Source organism: Ictidomys tridecemlineatus, chromosome 10 (genome assembly GCF_052094955.1).
Source record: "Ictidomys tridecemlineatus isolate mIctTri1 chromosome 10, mIctTri1.hap1, whole genome shotgun sequence".
Taxonomy (NCBI): Eukaryota; Metazoa; Chordata; class Mammalia; order Rodentia; family Sciuridae; genus Ictidomys; species Ictidomys tridecemlineatus.
In genome coordinates, this window is record NC_135486.1 from 77,539,804 (window position 1) to 77,558,681 (window position 18,878).

At 34.3% G+C, this 18,878-nt stretch overlaps 1 protein-coding gene across 15 annotated transcripts in view; it reads left to right on the forward strand.

The window, feature by feature from the left end:
* Nucleotides 1–18,878, forward strand: part of Abi1 (abl interactor 1) — a 103,139-nt gene that overhangs the window by 36,510 nt on the left and 47,751 nt on the right. The window lies entirely within an intron of this gene.

The following is an 18,878-nucleotide window of genomic DNA, read 5'->3' on the forward strand; positions in this document are numbered from 1 at the left end:
CTTCTTGATGCCATCAAGAGCAGCAAACACAAGTTGTATGAGGCTGTTGCTGGGTATGGCATACTGTTATGAATTAATTTTTTTTTAAATAAAGTAATACACTCTAGCATACTGATAAAGAGTATAGTAAATATACAAACTAATAACATAGTTGTTACATATCACCATCAAGTATAATATGTACATAATTATATATGCTGTCCTCTTAGATGACTGGCAGCACAATAGATATGTTTACTTTAATATCACCATAGAACACATGATTTATGCATTATGTTAGGATGTTAAGACATCACTAAGTGACAGGAGTCTTTTCAGTTCTACTATGGAACTACTGTTGTAAATTGTAGTTCATTACAGACAAAACGTGGTGAATATGGTAGACAGACTGGAAATATGAATTCTTTGTCTTATTACTGACTGTAATCATTATCGAATTTAGCATCAGTTTTAAATTCAATAACTTACTGTTTTTACGAGGCCTTTAAAAAATTGTACTAAAATAAACATTAAAATGACCAATTAAATCTTTTTTGTTTTGTTTTCCTGGTACTGAGGATTGAACCCAGGACCTTGCACATGATTGGCAAGTGCCACTGAACTACATCCCCAACTCTTTATTTTGAGACAAGGTCTTGCTGAGTTGTCCAGGCTGAACTTGTGATCCTCTTGCCTCAGCCTCCCAAGTAGCTGGAATTATAGGCATGTGCCACCATGCTTGGCATTTAACTCATTTTTAAATGTGCACTTCAGTGGCAACAAGTACATTTACATTGTTGTGCAACTGTTCCCACTCTTCAAATAGCTAGAAGTAAAATAAATTTTGCACAATTAAATTTTATAGTTTTTGATCTATTTTGACATACACAGATGTCCATGAGACCATCAACACAATTAAGATAATAAACAGGTGTTCTTTTGTAATTCTTCCCTCCTTCCCTCCCTTTACCCTGTCCTCAGACTTTCTGTCAATATAGATTAGTTTACATTTTGTAGAATTTTATATAAACAGAATCATATAATATGTACCACCACCCCCCCATTTTTGCAAAAGCTTTTTTCACATACATAGTTACTTTGAAATTCATCCATGTAGTGTATAAAAAGATTTTGCTTCTTTTTATTGCTCAGTGGTTTCTGTTGCACATTTTCCATATTTACATGTTATTTGAAATCTGGTTTATTTTCATATTTTGGTTTTTACAAATAAAACTTCTGTGAACATTTGTATATAGAGCTCTGTATGGTCAAGTGTTTTTTTTTTTCCTTGAGTAAATATTTCTGAATAGGTAGTTCATATAGTAGGTATCTGTTTATAAGAAACTACTAAAATGTCATAGGTTTCTCTTATTAGGAACAGATAATGTTCTTATCATAATAGATAATGGATTTTGTCAAATGCTTTTTGGGCATCTATTGAAATGACCATACTTCTAAAAGGTCTGTTAATATGGTGAATCACATTGGTTTTGTTTTTCATTTTGTTAATTTTAATGTTAAACTGTTGTTTTTTTTCTGGGGTAAAGCCTGGCTGACTATAATGTATTACCAATTTCACAGATTGTTAGGCTTAATTTAATTTGTTAGAAATTTGTTAGGAGTTTTTGCTTCTGTGCTCTTGAGGATTATTTGTTCTAGTTTTGTTTATTTTGTGATGGTTTGGTATTAGCATAATGCTGGTTTTACAGGCTGTGTTGGGAAGTATTCCATGTAGACCTATAGTTTTCTCAGTGGGAAGGTTTTTAAACTATTATAAATTTAATTTCTTTAATAGATTCAGAAAATGTATTTTTAGTACATACATTTTCTAGCTATCTGCTTCTTCTTGAGTAAGCTTTCCATCTTTCCAGGAATTTAGCCATTTTACTTAATTTGTTGGATCTAAAGCTATTTTGAACAATCCTCTATCCTTTTAATATCTGTAGAATCAGTAGTGATGTACTATTACTCATTCTTGATATTAGTAATCAATGTCTTTTTTTAAGTTGTTAATATGAATGGTTTACTAATTTCTTTGTTCTAAAGAACAGCTTTGGTTTTATTAATTTTCTGTATTGTTTTTTCTATACCATTGATTTTCATTCTGATTTTTTTTTGTTGTTGTTGGCGCTGGGGATTGAACTGACTGCCTTGTGCATGCAAGGCAAGCACTCTACCAACTGAGCTATATCCCCAGCCCCCTCATTCTGATCTTTTTTATTTCATTTATTTACCTTGGGATTAATTCTGCTTTTTTATTTCTTTCTGTCACAGGGGCTATTTGGAAAGGTGTTATTTAGTTTCCAGATATGTAGGGATTTTGCAAGGATATTTCTGCTGTTGGTTTCTAATTTAAATCCATGTAATCAGAAAATTATGCTTTGTATTTTTTAACATTTTTCAGTAGATAATTAGGTTTTTTTTGGCCAACTTTATTAAGGTGTAGTAGCGTGTGCAATATAATGTTTGGATATACATACATATTTGATATATATATATGTTACATAATTATTACCACTATCAAGTTAATTAACATATTCATCACCTCACATAGTTTTCCATTTTTTGGTATGGTGAGGGTGTTTAAGATCTACTGCCCTGTCCTAGCAAATTTCAAGTAAACAATATTGTAATATTTTTGGTACAGCGGATTGAACTAAGGGACACTCAAACACTGAGTCACATCCTCAGCCTTATTTTGTATTTTATTTAGATACAGGGTCTCACTGAGTTGCTTAGTGCCACCTCACTGTTGCTGAGGCTGTGTAGGCTGGCTTTGAACTAAAGATCCTCCTGCCTAGCCTCCCCAGCTGCTGGGATTATAAGGCGTGTACCACTGCACCTGTCAACAATACCATATTTTTGACTATAGTCACCATGGTGTGGATTACATCTCCAAAATTTATTCATTCTGCGTAACTGAAGCTTTATACCCTTTGATCAAGTTTCTGTTTTTTTTTTACCCCTCATTCTACTTCTGCGAGCTTGACATTTTAAAATTTCATATCTCAAAAAGTAAACTTATTCAGTATTTATCTTTCTGTGCCTCGCCTATTTTGTGTATCATAATATCCTTTAAGGTTTATCCATTGTTGCAGAGCTCAAGATTTCCTCCTTCTCTTTATTTATTTATTTAGCACTTAACCACTGAGCCAATCCTCAGCCTGCATTCCTCCACCATTTTATTTAGAGATAGGGTCTTGCTGAGATGCTAAGTGCCTCACTTATCTACTGAGGCTGGCTTTGAATTTGAGATCTTCCTATGCCTCAGCCTCCAGAGTTGCTGGGATTATAGGCATGTGCCACTGCGCCTGGCAAGATTTCCTTCTTCTTTGAGAGAAGAAAACATATTTCTTGTTTTTAAGGATGAATAGTATTCAACACTTATCGAATGTGCGCATATATAGTATGTTCACGCACACATGCCCACACACATACACACACACACCCTATTTATTTATTTTTACAGTATAATGTATTTTGATATATTGTACACAAATGGAGCACAACTGCTCATTCCTCTGGCTATACATGGTGCAGAGTCACTCCAGTAGTATAATCATACATGGATATAGGTTTATAATGTCTATTTCTCCATCCTTCCCATACTGGCAGCCAAACCCTCTCCTCCCTCCCCTCTGCACAAACCAGAGTTCCTTAATTCTTCCGTATCCCCCTGCATCCACTTATCAGAGAAAACATTTGGCTTTTGAGATTGGTTTATTTCACTTAGCATGATATTCTCTAGTCCCCCCCCCCTTTTTAAAATTCATTCATCCATTTATGAACACTTACATTGATTCCATATCTTGGCTATTGTGAATAATACTTTATATGATTTTATCCTATCAATTTACTAAGAATTGTTCTGTACCAAAGAATATGGTCTATTTTGGTGTTTTGTATGCATTTGAAAACAATGCATATTTTGATATAATTGTGTGTATTGTCTCTTAAAACTCTTTAGGTCAGTTGGTTGAATGTTGTTCAGTTCTTCTATATCTTTATTGCTTCTACTTGTTCTATTAATTATTGAGGAAAATAAGATGACATTGGCAACTGAAATTTTGGATTGGGGTGTTTCTCTTTGATTTTTATCATTTCTTGTTATCTATATATATGATTTTATTAGATAACATCCCTAGACTTGTTATATCCTCTGAACTGATCCCTTTATCATTAAGATCCCCTTACCTTGTTTGTTTCTGCTTCCATTTAGTCTTCCTGATAAATATCTTTAACTTACCAAATGAAGGTAGACTCTTGAAATAGTCTGTTTAAGACCTTGCAACAGTTTTTCATTCTGTTTCTCTCCTACCTTTGTGTTGTTGGTGTCATGCATTTTCCTTTTAGGTATGTCTTAAAACCCCATAATGCTTTGTTCTTATTTTTATGCTTTTAAGAAATCAGTTTCAAAGAGATTTAACATTAGGAAAATAATTATATTTAACCATAGATACCATTTATTATTGGAAAATATATGATTTAAGTCCTTTTAACTATTGGAAATTATTTTATAGCTCAAAGTTTTGGTGGCCTTTATTCCTCTCTTATCATTTAAGATGTAGTGTCTGGTGGTAGGGAATTATTTTTGTTTCATATGTCTTAAAAAGATTTTTTTTCTGTTTTTTCCTTTTTCCCCTTTATTATTATAGCTAAAATATACAGAACATAAAATTTATCATTTTCACCATTTTTAAGTGTTACAGTTCAGTGGCATTAAGTGCATATACATTGTTGTGCAGCCATCACCACCATCCATCTCCAGAACTATTTTTTATTTCCTCAACTAAAACTCTGTACCTGGATGCCAACAACCCTTGACAAACACAGTTATACTTTCCATCTCTATGAATTTGACTACTCTAGGTACCTCACGTAAGTAGAATCATAGAATACTTACGACATGCTTGTTTTCACTTAGCATAATGGCCTCAAGGTTCATTATCCATGTTGCAGTGTGTATCAAAATTTCCTTCTTTTTTAAAGATGAATAACATTCCAATCTCTCTCTCTCTCTCAATATATCATGATATATATAACACATATATATATATATATATCACATTTTGTTCATTTGTTTATATATCCATGGACACTTGAATTCTTTCTACTTTTTGACTATTGTGAATAATGCAATTATGAACCTGGGTACAAGTATCTTGAAAACTCTGCTTTTAATTCCTTTGAGTATATACTCAGAAGTGGAATTGCTAGTTCATAAGTAATTCTTTGTTTAATTTTTTAAGCAGCTTCTATATTGTTTTCAGGTTTTGTGATATTTTATTTCCTTTGTGGATTTTAGAACAAAATGGATATAGATTGGAATTTTGCTAAAATAATACTCTATATAGGACAGAATCTATTATTATAAAGTGGTCCATCCTGGGTCTTTAGGATGACCACTGGCAAATGATTGGTTTATAGTAAATATTTTACTGTATTAAAATAAATCCTTCTGAGAAAGATACTTGGGGAAATTTATAGTAGAACCTAATGTTTTTGGTTTTTGTTTTTTGTTTTTTTGGTCACCAGAGATTGAACCCATGGATGTTTAACCACTGAGCTACATCTCCAGCGCTTTTAATATTTTATTTAGAGACAGGGTCTCAGCTGAGTTGCCTAGGGTTTTGCTAAGTTGCTGAGGCTGGTTTGAACTTGTGATCCTTCTATCTCAACTCCCAAACTGTGGAATTACAGGTGGGCGGCACGAATGGCAGTTAATAACTTGTACATTGATTATAACCAGAGAATCACTGTATATTCAGTGTACCAGCAGTTGTTGGTTTACGTGGTTGTTGGAGATTATAAAAAGTGACCAGGCATGCTACCTTCTAATTGTATAGTTTTGTTATGAAGCAAACATCTTTTCTGTGCCTTGTGAATGGTTGTACTACTTTCGAAATGTCGGTCAGCTCTCAATATTTTGTCCTTTGGTTTTTCAATATTGTGAAGTATCCCCGAGAGTTTCATTAATATGAAATATCACTTCATCTGTAACAGCATCACCTTTTTATCTCAACTGCTTTGTTCGTTTATGTCATGTTCACCTTCACAATGTTCCTCAGTATTTATAGAGTGTCTCAAGTGGCAACAATGTCAACATTCTTACATTCAACTACTTTTACAAGCCATTTACATTCTCTTTTTGAATTTCACTTTGTAGCATTATTACTTTTCATGTTTTTGCTGCAATTTCATCTTTGTTGGCCAGTTCTTCTTTTTGTAAGATGTCACACAGTGGTTTATCATTGGAGGAATTACATACTTTGCATTATTTGATGAACCAAATAATAAAGGTATAATTTCACTAAATGAACTTCAAAATAGTGACATGATTGGTCACTAGTCACAATGCTCATCTGATATTTATGTGGTGATTTGTGTGCTGAATAACTACTAGCAATGTTTGTACTTTATGGAATTACAATTCTTGTGTTAACTGAAATTTGAACTATGTTTTTAGGGAATTGGTGTTATTTAACTAAAATGTGGTTGACTAAAATTCATGTCTATCAGAACTGCCAAGTAAGGACTGCCTGTACATGTTTTTAAGTAACAAAACATAAAATTATTTTCTCCCTTTAATTATACGTGTTCTCTGTATTTTGCTGAGACTATTAAAGCTTACCAAATTTGGGGCTGGGATTGTGGCTCAGTGGTAAAGTGCTTGCCTCGCACATGTGGGGCACTGGGTTCCATCCTTGGCACCACATAAAAATAAACAAAATAAAGATACTGCGTCCATGTATAATTTTAAAAAAAATTTTAAAAAGCTTAAAAAACAAATTTATTTCTCATAATGTGGAAGCTATTTTAATTCTTATAACTGGAGAGGTTTTCAATAGATTTAAAAATATAGCTCCTATCAGTTGATTTACTGAGAGTCATGGGAAAAAGTTCAAAGGGAAGAAATGAAGTATTTCATTTGTAACTTATTTTGAAATACTTGGGACTCTTAAACATAATTTAAATCTAATCGGTTTAATTCAGTTAGAAATAAGCTTTTGGAGGAAGACAGTATATTCTTTTGAGGTGCTAGGATTTGATTCCTGGGTCTTGTGTATACCAGGCAAGCACTCTCTCATGAGCTACATCCCAGCCCTGGGCATATTATTCTTCATTGGAGAAGTAGAAAGATTATTTCCTTGCTACTCCAAATTATTGTTCTTCAGTTGTTACTTGAATGAACTCATTGTAGTGAAAGAAATTTTTTTTGACTCTCAGGGTTTTATGAGAAATTTATTTCTGTCTTGCCTTGCATGCAAGAAGGTATGCTTTTAGTTAAAAATTTGCTTTCTAATCTAAAATATAGACAGTAATATTAATAGTAAATTTGTCTATTAAAAATTTTCCAAATTACCCACTTTTTAACTTTATCACAATTAATCTTTGCTCTGTAGAATGATTATTACTATCCATTTTGATTTCCTTTTCCATTTTGAGTTTTTCACAAATTTGGAATTTAGAACCATAAAGAAATTAGGTCTTTTTTGTTTATTTTGTTTGTTTCTGCGATGTTAGGGATTGAACCCAGGGACACTTGACCATTGAGCTATGTTCCCAGCTCGTTTGTTTTTTTTTTTATGTTGGGGAAGAGTTTCAGTAGATTTCTTAGATTGTCCTTGAACTTGACATCCTTCTGCCTCAACCTTCAGAGTTGCTGGTATTACTGCAGCTGGCAATATTAGATCATTTTATTTAGCCTTTAATTTTTTTATGGTTCATAACACTGACACCCAGAAAAATAAAAGATTTGCATAAAGTTGTACATAGCTAGGATGCCTTTCGAAATCAAAAGCTGGGCATCTTAACTTAAAAATGACTTACTGGTTTTCTCTTCTGTACCACAGTGCCTTCTAATTGTAACTGCATTCTCCTATATATAGGAATGCCCATCCTCTATTTTTGTATGGGTGAGTAAATACCTTACATAATGAGGTCTTGAAGTAGGTGCAACTCTTAGGGGACCATTTAGTTTTATGTAGGCAAACCTAGTCATTTATGGGCACTGTGTAGCAAGCTAGGGGCAAGGCTCCTAGATTGAAAGAACTAATTAACCGTATCAATATTCTGGGTTCTCAAATGTATTTTTCTTAGGATCCTTTTACATGTTACATTTTTGAGCATCTGAAAGGACTTTGGATTATGTGGGTAGACAGTTCAATACCTATCAAAAATTAACAGAAAAATTTGCTAGCTCATTTAACAATAAGATAAATGCATTATAAGTTAATACAGTTAACGTTTTAATGAAAAATAACTTATCAAAACCAAAGATTTTTGTGAAGCATTGTTTTATAATTTCTGCACATATCTTTTGTTATTAGAAGAAAACTAGATTCTCAGATGTGTTTCTGTATTCATTTTGTTGTGATTTATTGTTTTGGTTGAACTAGGTAAAGAAAGTTTGGCTTCACACAGATAGTTGGAAAAGTTGAGAACTATTTGGGGACTCCAGGAGTCTTTAGACCACAGTTGAGAACCATTGCTATATGTAGTTATTGCAGTTTAGTCCCTATGGATATGTATTTCCAATTTCATGTACTGGCCTTAATGTTTGTTTGTTTGTTTGTTTTGGTGGTGCTGGTGTTTGAACTAGGGCTTCATTCATACTAAGCATGTACTACTACTTAGTTACACCACAAGTCTACATGTTAACATTTTAAAAAAAAACTTCCAAAGTGATAATAAGTTTCTACTGATAGTTTTATTTGCCTCTTTGTTGAGTTTTTGGTCTGTTCTTATCAAATATCTTTGGTCAGTGATATTTTTGGTACCCTTGTCTATAACATCAAGTAAGGCACTTCTCCTTACCCCCATTGGATTGCTGATATTTATGTTAGGTTTCCTTAACCAATTTACTAAAGGTGTTTCAAGAATTTTAAAATCAAGTATGCTACTCTTCAAGTTGTCCTCTGTCCCTCAAATTCATTTGTTGAAGGCCTAACTCGTAGTATTTCAGAAGTGACTGTGGATAGAGTCTTCAAAAGAGACAGGTTAAAATGAGGTTATTTAGGTAGGAGTCCTAATCCAATATGACTGATATTCTTATAAAATGAGGAGAAAATGGCCACCTATAAGCCAAGGAGAGAGGATGTCAGTCAAATTTAACCCCGTTGACATGTTGATCTTGGACTTCAGCCTCTAGAATTCTAGAAAATAAATTTCTGTTCAGTCATCACATCTATCATACTTTGTTATGACTGTCCTGACAAACTCACTCAGCACCTTTATCTTTAGCATCATCACTTTTATACTTTTTGTCAGCTACTATGGATATAAACTTTTTACCAGAATTTTCACTATTGGCAAAAAGATACAATGTGGATTGATGAATGTCATCCAAAATAAAACAAAACAAAAAAAAAAAAAAACACAATATGTTGAATTTGTGTCCAATGGCTAGCAGCATTCAATAGTGCTAACTTGATTGGTTAACTTAACTGTACTTGTTCAGTACTCTGATTTATGTACACATCTGATCTTTCTAAGATGAACTATGCTGTGATAGACTGAGTAAAGCCTTCAGAAATATCCAGGACCTAATCTTTGGAAATGTGGATATTACCTTGTATGGCAGAAGGGGTTTTATAGATAAAAATTAAAGATTTTAAACTGAGGATATTATTCTGGATTATATAGTGATCCATAAATGTAATAACAGATGTCCTGATAAAAGGGAGGTAGAGGAGGATCTGACATAAAGATCAGAAAGTGATATAAAAACAGTAGTAGAGATGGGAATGATGAGCATCAGTCAAGGATTGATGGTAGTCAGTAGAAGCTGGAAAAGACTAGAAAACATTATCCTCTTTGATGAGAAGCAGATGTTAGTTGCTACCCATCTTAAAAGAGAAAGTTTGAAATCAATGTAAGTTTACTATACTTTCCAGAAGACTATAACAAGGTCTAGAATTTCTTTAAGATATTACTTACCATACGTAGAATGTAATCTAAAATTACTGTTCCTGTGAAAAAACAAGAAAAGATGACAAATACTCAAGCGAAAGGTGTTGTAGGGGCTGGGGATATAGCTCAGATGGTAGAGTGCTTCCCTGTCATGCTCAAGGCTCTGGGTTCAATTCCCAGATACCCCCCACCCCTGCCCAAATTAGAAAGGTATCGAAAATCAAAGTTGAGATGATATGCATATTAGATAAATAACTATTCCTTTGTTTGACCAGTCCTAAATTCAGGAACTTAAAATGTTTTATGGTCATAGAAAGATTTCAAGATATTGAATCTAGTCTCATTCTTCATTATTTTGTCACATATCTTAAGGTCTAACCTGTACTTCACAGTTGACTAGTCTTTCTTACACTGGTATTTCTCACTTTCTTTTGTTGTTTCTTTTTTCCTGTAAGGTGTTACTTAGTGTAGTTAAATAGGTGATTCAAAGTCCCAGAAACAGAAACCATTCTAGCCATTTAAAGTATGAATTAGGTTTTCATGAATAAATCCTAGAACCCATACTGATCCACTGTGTGTTGGTGTTTTTCCTGTACTTGACAGGCTTTTGAAAAGACAGAGATTATATCATGCCCCTGCCTTGCCACCAGTACTAGGGATTGAACCTAGGGCCTTGTACACACTAGGCATATCATGTTGAATTTTTCAAATTCTAAGACCTAGTAGTATCCTAGCTGGTATAGACTAAGCATTCCATAAATATTCATTAAAAAGTTACATTTGGGGGGCTGGGGCTGTAGCTCAGTGGTAGAGCTTTTGCCTAGCATGGGTGAGGCACTGGGTTCGATCTTCAGCACCATGTAAAAAATAAATTAAAAAAATAAAGTTATGGGCTGGGATTGTGGCTCAGTGGTAGAGTGCTCGCCTAGCATGGGCGGGACCCAGGTTTGATCCTCAGTACCATATAAAAATAAAGGCATTGTGTTGTGTCCATCTATACATCTATATATTTTTTATATATTTATTTTTTTAAAAAATAAATATATAAAAAATAAAGTTATAAAATTATAATTAAAAAATTACATTTAGGAGAGATTGGTATGCGTATTATTAAATACAATACAGGGAATTAGTTAATAGACACTGTGATAGAGACAAAAGTGCTGTGGGCATATAGTTTGGATGGCACTGAAAGAATGACATTTGAATTGACTGTTAAAGCCTGTGCAAATACAGAACATTTTAAAAAACTAAAAAAAAAAAAATAAAAACTATAAAAAAAATTTAAGTTTAAAGACTGTGCCTCTGTCATGTTGACATGGGAGTACAGATTCCAGTCTGAAGTAGTGGCATTAGACAAGACATTCGCCACTTTCCCCCAATGAATAGAGTATATGTACCTGGAGGCTAGTTTGGAAAAATAAGTCTACAATTCTAAATTATATTTCATGTCCCTGTGATTTTATTTTATTAATGATGAGTGATGCTTACATTACATTAAAGAGGCAGATGGTATTCTTTTGCTTCTCAACTGGTTCTTTTATCTGCTTGGTGCTGGAATGACACAGCTCCTGAGTCAGAGCAACATGCTTAGCAGAAATAAAGCAAGTATCAGTCTTCCTACAACATCAGATGGCAGACTGATTTGATTGAGCCCTGAGTTAAGGAAAGATACTATCTTAGAAATTGGAGACTCTGTTCCTTGCATTCAAGGTAAACACCAGGCTATTATACTTCTGTTCAACATGCTTTTTGGAGAGATGAATCACACAAGTCTACTTTCAATCTTAAATAACCTATTATGGAGTTGAGGAAGCAAACCTCTAGTCTCCTCCCTGTTCATTACAAAGTTTGCACTAACCCATTCCTTTGTTGTACTTTAGTTAATTGTATAACAAGGGATTATTCTCATCTCACAATAAAAACTACCTTTTTTTTTTTTTTTAAAGACTGGGTTTTTCTCGAAGTTGGGTTTTAAAAGCTAGTTAGGGAGTCTTCTTTCTAAATTTCAGATTCTTTTGGCTGTCCATAAACCATTCACCAGATTGCAGCTCAGACCTCCCAATTTGTTTCTGAGTCTTAACAGTATTCTAATCTGTATCAAAGTCTGGAAATAGTTCTTTCCTTTTGTATAACTTAAAGTTCAGATTCCTTAGTATGGTTTAAAAGGCTCTTTGAACTGGTTTCTTCAAACTCATCATATTTCTGCTGTGCTCAACATCTTGACATTTTCCATAATGTATGTCTTATCTGGAATTAATTTGGTCTCTCTCCTGCTTAACAAAAGTACCATCTGGAGTCTTCACTGGTCAGCTCAGGGTAACTGGCTCTCTCTTTTGGGCTATACCCTTTAACTTAATTTTGGATATAACTGATTCTAATTCTTTATAGGTAAGAACTATATTTTATTTATCTTTGTATCTTCAGTACATAGTAGCTGGCACTTAAAAAAGTAGTTTAAATAGTATTTGTTGAATGAATAAGGCATTATGGTATGGCATGCTTTACAATCAGAAGATTTGTGTTTGGATCCTAGTTCTGCCACTGTGTGATTTGTTCAAACTTTATGTGAGTTTGTTAAATTAGATCTGAGTTTTCTCATATGCAAAATTGGATCAATAATGCTGACCTTGGAATTCAGGGAAGAATTGCATGGAAAACCTTTAGCCTAGCACCTGAAGATAAAGTGCTGGCATTATTATTAAATGTATCATTCCTCTATCTCTTACAGTTAGCCTCTCTTAGTTGTACACTGACTTCTGTTTAACCTCTCTTGTGCCCCAGGCATTGTTTAAACACATTCATGAGCTTTCCTGTCTTTTGAGATATTGTGCCTTTTCTCTCTTGATTTTGAGATACTACCATTTCTCTCTTGCATTTCTAACCCAAGTTCTACCTCATGGCATCTTCTTCCTCCAGATATGCATGTCTCAGTCCATTGTGATTTGACTTTATTTTTATTCCATTTCTGGGCTTTAATTTTTTTAGAAATCATCAATTATATCTTTGTTCTAAGTCTGATAGTATTTTAAAACCTCATCCTTGTTGCTTTTGTTTGTTGCACAAAACAAATTTCTAATTACGTTTATATGCTTACTTATTTAACTTATGTCCTCCTTTAGAGGTAAGTTTAATGATGGCAAGTTTAATACTGATTTGTTTTATGTGTACTATCCCCTAGTGCCTTCTGCAGGGTCTCTTAGGGAGTGGATCCTAAGATCTTTAGTCTTTTGCAAATAGGGCATAGGTGTTAATTTTGATTTTTTTTTTTTAAGTTCTGGGGATTGAACCCAGGAGTGCTTTACCACTGAGTTCTAGTTCCAATTCTTTTCCTTTATTTTGAAAAAGAGTTTCACTAAGTTGGTGAGAGCCTCACTAAGTTGGTGAGAGCCTCGCTAAGTTGCTGAGGCTGGCCTTGAACTTGTGCTCCTCCCTGCCTCAGTCTCCCAAATCACTGGCTTTGAACCTCCATGCCTGGCATTGATTTTGATTTTAGAATGGGTGTACCCTAGTGTAAAATTTGAATTATCAATTATTTGGTTCAAAGTAGATTGCTTAATGTGGTTACAAAAAGTATTCCTGCCTTCCTGTTCCCTGGAAAAGTCAAAGTGTAGGGAATCTGATCAACAGATGAGTCTGGGGATGTAGCTCATGGTAGAGTGCTTACCTGTAAGGCCCTGGATTAAGTCCCTAGCACCACAAGAAACAAAAACAAAAAGCAAAAACAAACAGTAGATGAAGTAATTTTAATTTTGTAATTAAGTATTAGCAGTGTTTGCATTGTTCTTTACACTCCCATTCTATCTTGCCATTCTTGTGAAATGACCAGTTAGGAGCTATTCAACCAAGAAATAAAAGAGTGAATTGACCTTTACCATGTAAAACAAGAACAAAAACGCTGTGTCTGTTATAATTTTTAAAAACCCACATCATTTGTACATTGTGAGGTCATATCAATCCACTTCCCTTTCTGCTTCATAGCCTGTGTTTCAAGCATCCTAATATACTGGTTCCAGCAGAGTATCTTTGTGGTGGCTCTTCTCTTTGAAGGCTTGGATTATCTATCTTCCCTGTTGGCTCCGACTAACTCCTTCACATTCTTTAGGCTTCAGCTTAATCATCTCTGCCACATGGGAACCTTTTCCTAAGTCCCAGAAGTCTGAATCTTTCTTAGTTACTTTTGTGTATACCCTACATGACAGATAACTTCTTTTTGATCATCTTGATCTATTCTTTCTCTTCCTTGGTCTTTACCATGGGAAACTTACTTGATGGATTATGTCAGTGAGCATCTGTGATTTTGGGTTTAAGAGTTCAGCCAATGTGTAACACAGGCAGATCAGAATCAGGAAGGAAGGAAAGCCTCAGAGTGTTTATATTCTTCATTTCTTCCCTGTGAAGTTACAAGAGAGATCACAACTTCCCTCAAGGTGGCCTTCTTGATCTGACTTTTTCTTCCAAATTCCAGTAATTTCTTCTACCCCTTAACACTTTGGATTTAGATGTTTGGTTCCTGTTGTTAGCACTAGTTCCTCAATCTTCCATTTTATTCCCCATCTTTCACTAGTCCTTTGTTTTTAGTTCCTTTGTCCAAATGATCTGTGAATGATTCTGATTTGAATATTTTATTACTCTCTGATTGGAAGTGTGGCTGATATATTCCACCATATATTATTTGTAATACTACTTTCTGTCAAACAAATGCCTGTTTTTTCCCCTTAAGTAAGAGGTCCATCTGGTGAAACTGGAAAGTGCTCTCTTCCCACCTTAGGCAGAAAGTGCTGTTTGTTTCTTATTATACATTGTGATTCTATGAGGGAGTTGATTTGAAATTAGGGTTATGAGCTGACAGAGAAATTATCTTATGTCAGTGTCGTGGCATTTATTGTGAAAGACTTTTTCCACCTAGCTTTCACTCATTCCTTAGATTTTAGCCTAACTTTTGTTTAAGAGTGATTTTTCTAATTTCCCTTTGTGCCCTGCCTGCATATTATTAGAGTACTCTGTTAATTGTCTTTATACTATCCTATAATTTTCCTTCATAGCATTTATCATTTGAATTATGTAGTTCTTTGTCCAGTTATTCAATATCTGCCAATTGTAGGGGGTTTGTAACAGATATTGCTATGTTCCCAGCTTATAGCATATGTGCATAGATAATATTTATTCAACCAATGAAAGGAAATGAAGTTAAAGGGGAAGACTATAACATATTTTTGGAGAATCAGTTTAGAGTCATAGTTTTGAAAAGGGACATCCTTTACTAATTGCAGTTGATGAAAAATCAGTATGTCCTCTTTTTAGAAATTTTACTTTATTGTGTTCCTCTTCACATTGAGGTGACATTGTTCACTAAATACTCATGAATTTGTGCTTGGAAAGGTCTATACTCACTGGCCAGTGGCTGGGGAGGATGATGAAGGAGGGTAGCTAGTTCAAAGCTAGCCCCAGCAATTTAGCAAGGTCCCAAGCAACTTGCTGAGTTGCTAAATAAAATACAAAAAAAGGTTGGGGATGTTGCTCAGTGGTTAAGCACCCCTGAGTTCAGTCCCTGATACAATAAAAAAAAGAAAGTTCTGGGGCTGGAGTTGTTGCTCAGCAGTAGAGTGCTCGCTTAGCTCGTGTGAGGCCTTGGATTCCATCATCAGCGATCCTCAGCACATAAAATGAATAAATAAAAAAGGTGTTGTGTCTAATTACAACTAAAAAATAAATATAAAAGAAAAAGAAAGCTCTATACTTACGACTTAATAATAAAAATAATACTTTATGACTTAAAACACTTTCCAGGGGAGCAGTTTTGAGTTTGCATGTTTAGAAGTTGCAAGAACAGGCCAAAGCTTTTTGCTTTGAACAGTTTGAGAATAATTTGTTGGTATGATGCTCCCATTAATACCTGAATACTATGATGTGTATTTTTAAAAATTAGATACATTCTGTTCACGTAACCTCAACACAGTGGTCAGAGTTGGTAATGAACATTGATTATTGCTACCATCTAATCCTAAGATTCCTTCAAGTTTGTCAGTTGTTTCAGTACTTTTATAGGAGAAGAATCCAGTTTAGAAACATTTAGGTATCCTGTCTCCTTATTCAGTATGCAACAGTTTTTTAGTCTTTCTTTTGCTTCACCTGACCTGGCTACTTTTGAAAATGTATAGGCCACTTATTTTGTAGAATGTCTCCTGATATGAATATGTTTATTATTTCTTCAGGATTAGATTCAGATGATATGTTAAAGATGACTTTTTAAAGATAATAGTTTCCTGTTTAAAAAACACTGCCATTGTCAGTTTTTTTTTTTAAACTTTGTTGCTTAGATTCTCTTTTAACATGTTTTTTTGTTTGTTTGTTTGTTTTTAGGCTTGAATCTATGATGATCTTTAAAGCTAGAGGAAACCTATAAAAAAAAAAAAACTTGGCATGTACATCAAGACATAACATCCCTAAAAATATTTTCTTAGAGACCAACAAAATATAATATCATAGGACTTTTTTCCCAACTAGTCAGGAACAATTTTTTTTTGCTATAATTTGTCATTAAGATTATTTCAGATTGAAAAATTCTTTGACTTCTGAATTGCCAGCAGTTCTTGAAAATGTCTAAGGCATAAATAAATATATTAACTATGACAACTTATTTCTAAAATAATCCTCTTGGTTAAAAATACATTTCTTCTTTTGGTTTTTAGCCTTGAAATAATTTGAATATCCAAATGAGGCAGTCAGAATCACTATTCTAAGCCTATTTTTAGATTGTTTCCCTCTTTAGCTGGTTTCCTTTTTAGCCACCTGCAGTTTTATGCAATTGCAAGTGTTCTTTTTTTTTCAACAACCCTTTCCCCTCAACTAGCTGGTTGTTTAAGTAGTTTTTTTTTTTTTAAGAGAGAGAGAGAGAGAGATAATTTTTTTTAATATTTATTTTTCAGTTTTCAGCGGACACAACATCTTTATTTTATGTGGTGCTGAGGATCGAACCCAGCGCCTCGCACATGCCAGGCGAGCGCGTTACCGCTTGAGCCACATCCCCAGCCCTAAGTAGCTTTTTTTTTTTCTTGAGAGAGAGAGAGAGAGAGAAAATTTTTTAATATTTATTTTTTAGTTTTCGGCAGACACAACATCTTTGTTTGTATGTGGTGCTGAGGATCGAACCCGAGCGTGCTACTGCTTGAGCCACATCCCCAGCCCCCCTAAGTATCTTTTTTAATGCTTTTGACTTTTTTTTTTGAAGAGTGAATGTAAGTTATAAAGCTCCATTGAATATTTATATTGATTTAATTTTTTTTGATAAAATATCAAATAATTATGGATTAAAGGACCACTTGTCTTTCAGAATTCTTTTTGATTATCATTTATATTGCTATTATTAATGTTAGTATTAGTTTACAGAATATATCTATTCCATTCTTGCAGGTTTTTTTTGAGAGTTGTCTGTTCTAAGCATATAACTGGATTCAAAAAATATTTCTTTTAATGGAGTATTTATTGTATTTACATTCAACATAATTATTGGTATATTTAAATATAAATGAACTGCTAGTAGTTTGTATTTTCTACTCATGTTATCTATTCTATTTCTTTGTCTCCTAACCTTTTTTTGGAGTCACATTTCTTCGGAGGCCTTATTATGTGTGTGCATGCATATGTATGCTTCCTCTTAATTATGGTTAATTATTTCCTTTTATATTTTGAGCTCTTTGTGGTCTTTATGCAGCCTGTGGGATACACATCATAAACTAAGTTGAAGGTGGTCTTGTGTTACCAATTGTTCTAAGAATACCATCAGTTCAGGACTATTTATCGCTTTTAAGTCTGAAAACTTAATGGAAACAAATTACACTTCATGAGATAATACCAGCAGTTTCCATGAATGTTTTAAACTGCTGCAATAACAAATTCATAAATTTGTTATTGATAACAAACACATCTTTGTTATCTCACAGTTCTGGAGGAGAGTCTGAAAGGCGTTTTACTGGGTTAAAATTAATGTGGGTAGGGCTTTGATGCTTTAGACATTCTAGGGGCAAAAATATATTCCTTTGCCTTTTTTTTTAAGTTTCTGGAGGCCTGTATTTTTTGGTTCATGGCCTCTTCCCCCATTTCCATGTCAGTAGTGGCCAGTTGAATCTTTTTCATATTACATCACTCTAATCAGTACTGACTCTCCTGCCTTACTCTTTTACTTTTAAGAGACCCTTGTGTTTTCATTTTGCCCACCCCAGTAATCTTGGATAATCCTCCCATCTCAAGATCCTTGATCATATCTGCCCAAGTCCCTTTTGGGGGGCAGGTACTGGGGATTGAATTCAGGGGCACTCAAAACAATGAGCCACATCCCTAGCCCTAGGTTGCATTTTATTTAGAGACACGGTCTCACCAAGTTTCTTAGTGCCTCCCTATTGCAGAGGCTGGCTTTGAACTGGAGATCCTCCTGCCTCAGCCTCCCAAGCTGCTAGGATTACAGGCGTGTGCCGCTTTGCCTGGCTGCCAAGTCCCTTTTAATATATGAGTTCTAACTTTCCACTCTCAGGAAGCCCAAAGGTATTGTTATTTTGTCCCCATGTGGCATAAAACTCCAAGCCCCTTGTTTTTTGCTCTGAGTTTTAGTTCTTCCTTTTTCCTACTCTTCCAGGATTTTCTCTTTTTTTTCATTGTACTATGAATTTTAAAAAGATGCTGTCACAGCTTTTTAAAAAATCAAGCCTATTTAGGTATTTTATAGTGGGCAAGCTTTCAGGTTCCCAGCATGCCATATTGCCTCAGTGGACATTCCAGTGTATTTGAGTTTAATAAGACTTGAAGTTTGTTACCTTTGTTTTTTCCTTCCTTCCTTCCTTCCTTCCTTCCTTCCTTCCTTCCTTCCTTCCTTCCTTCCTTCCTTCCTTCCTTCCTTCCTCCCTCCCTCCCTCCCTCCCTCCCTCCCTCCCTCCCTTCCTTCCTCTCTTCCTTCCTCTCTTCCTCCCTCCCTCCCTTGTTGTTGTTGTTGT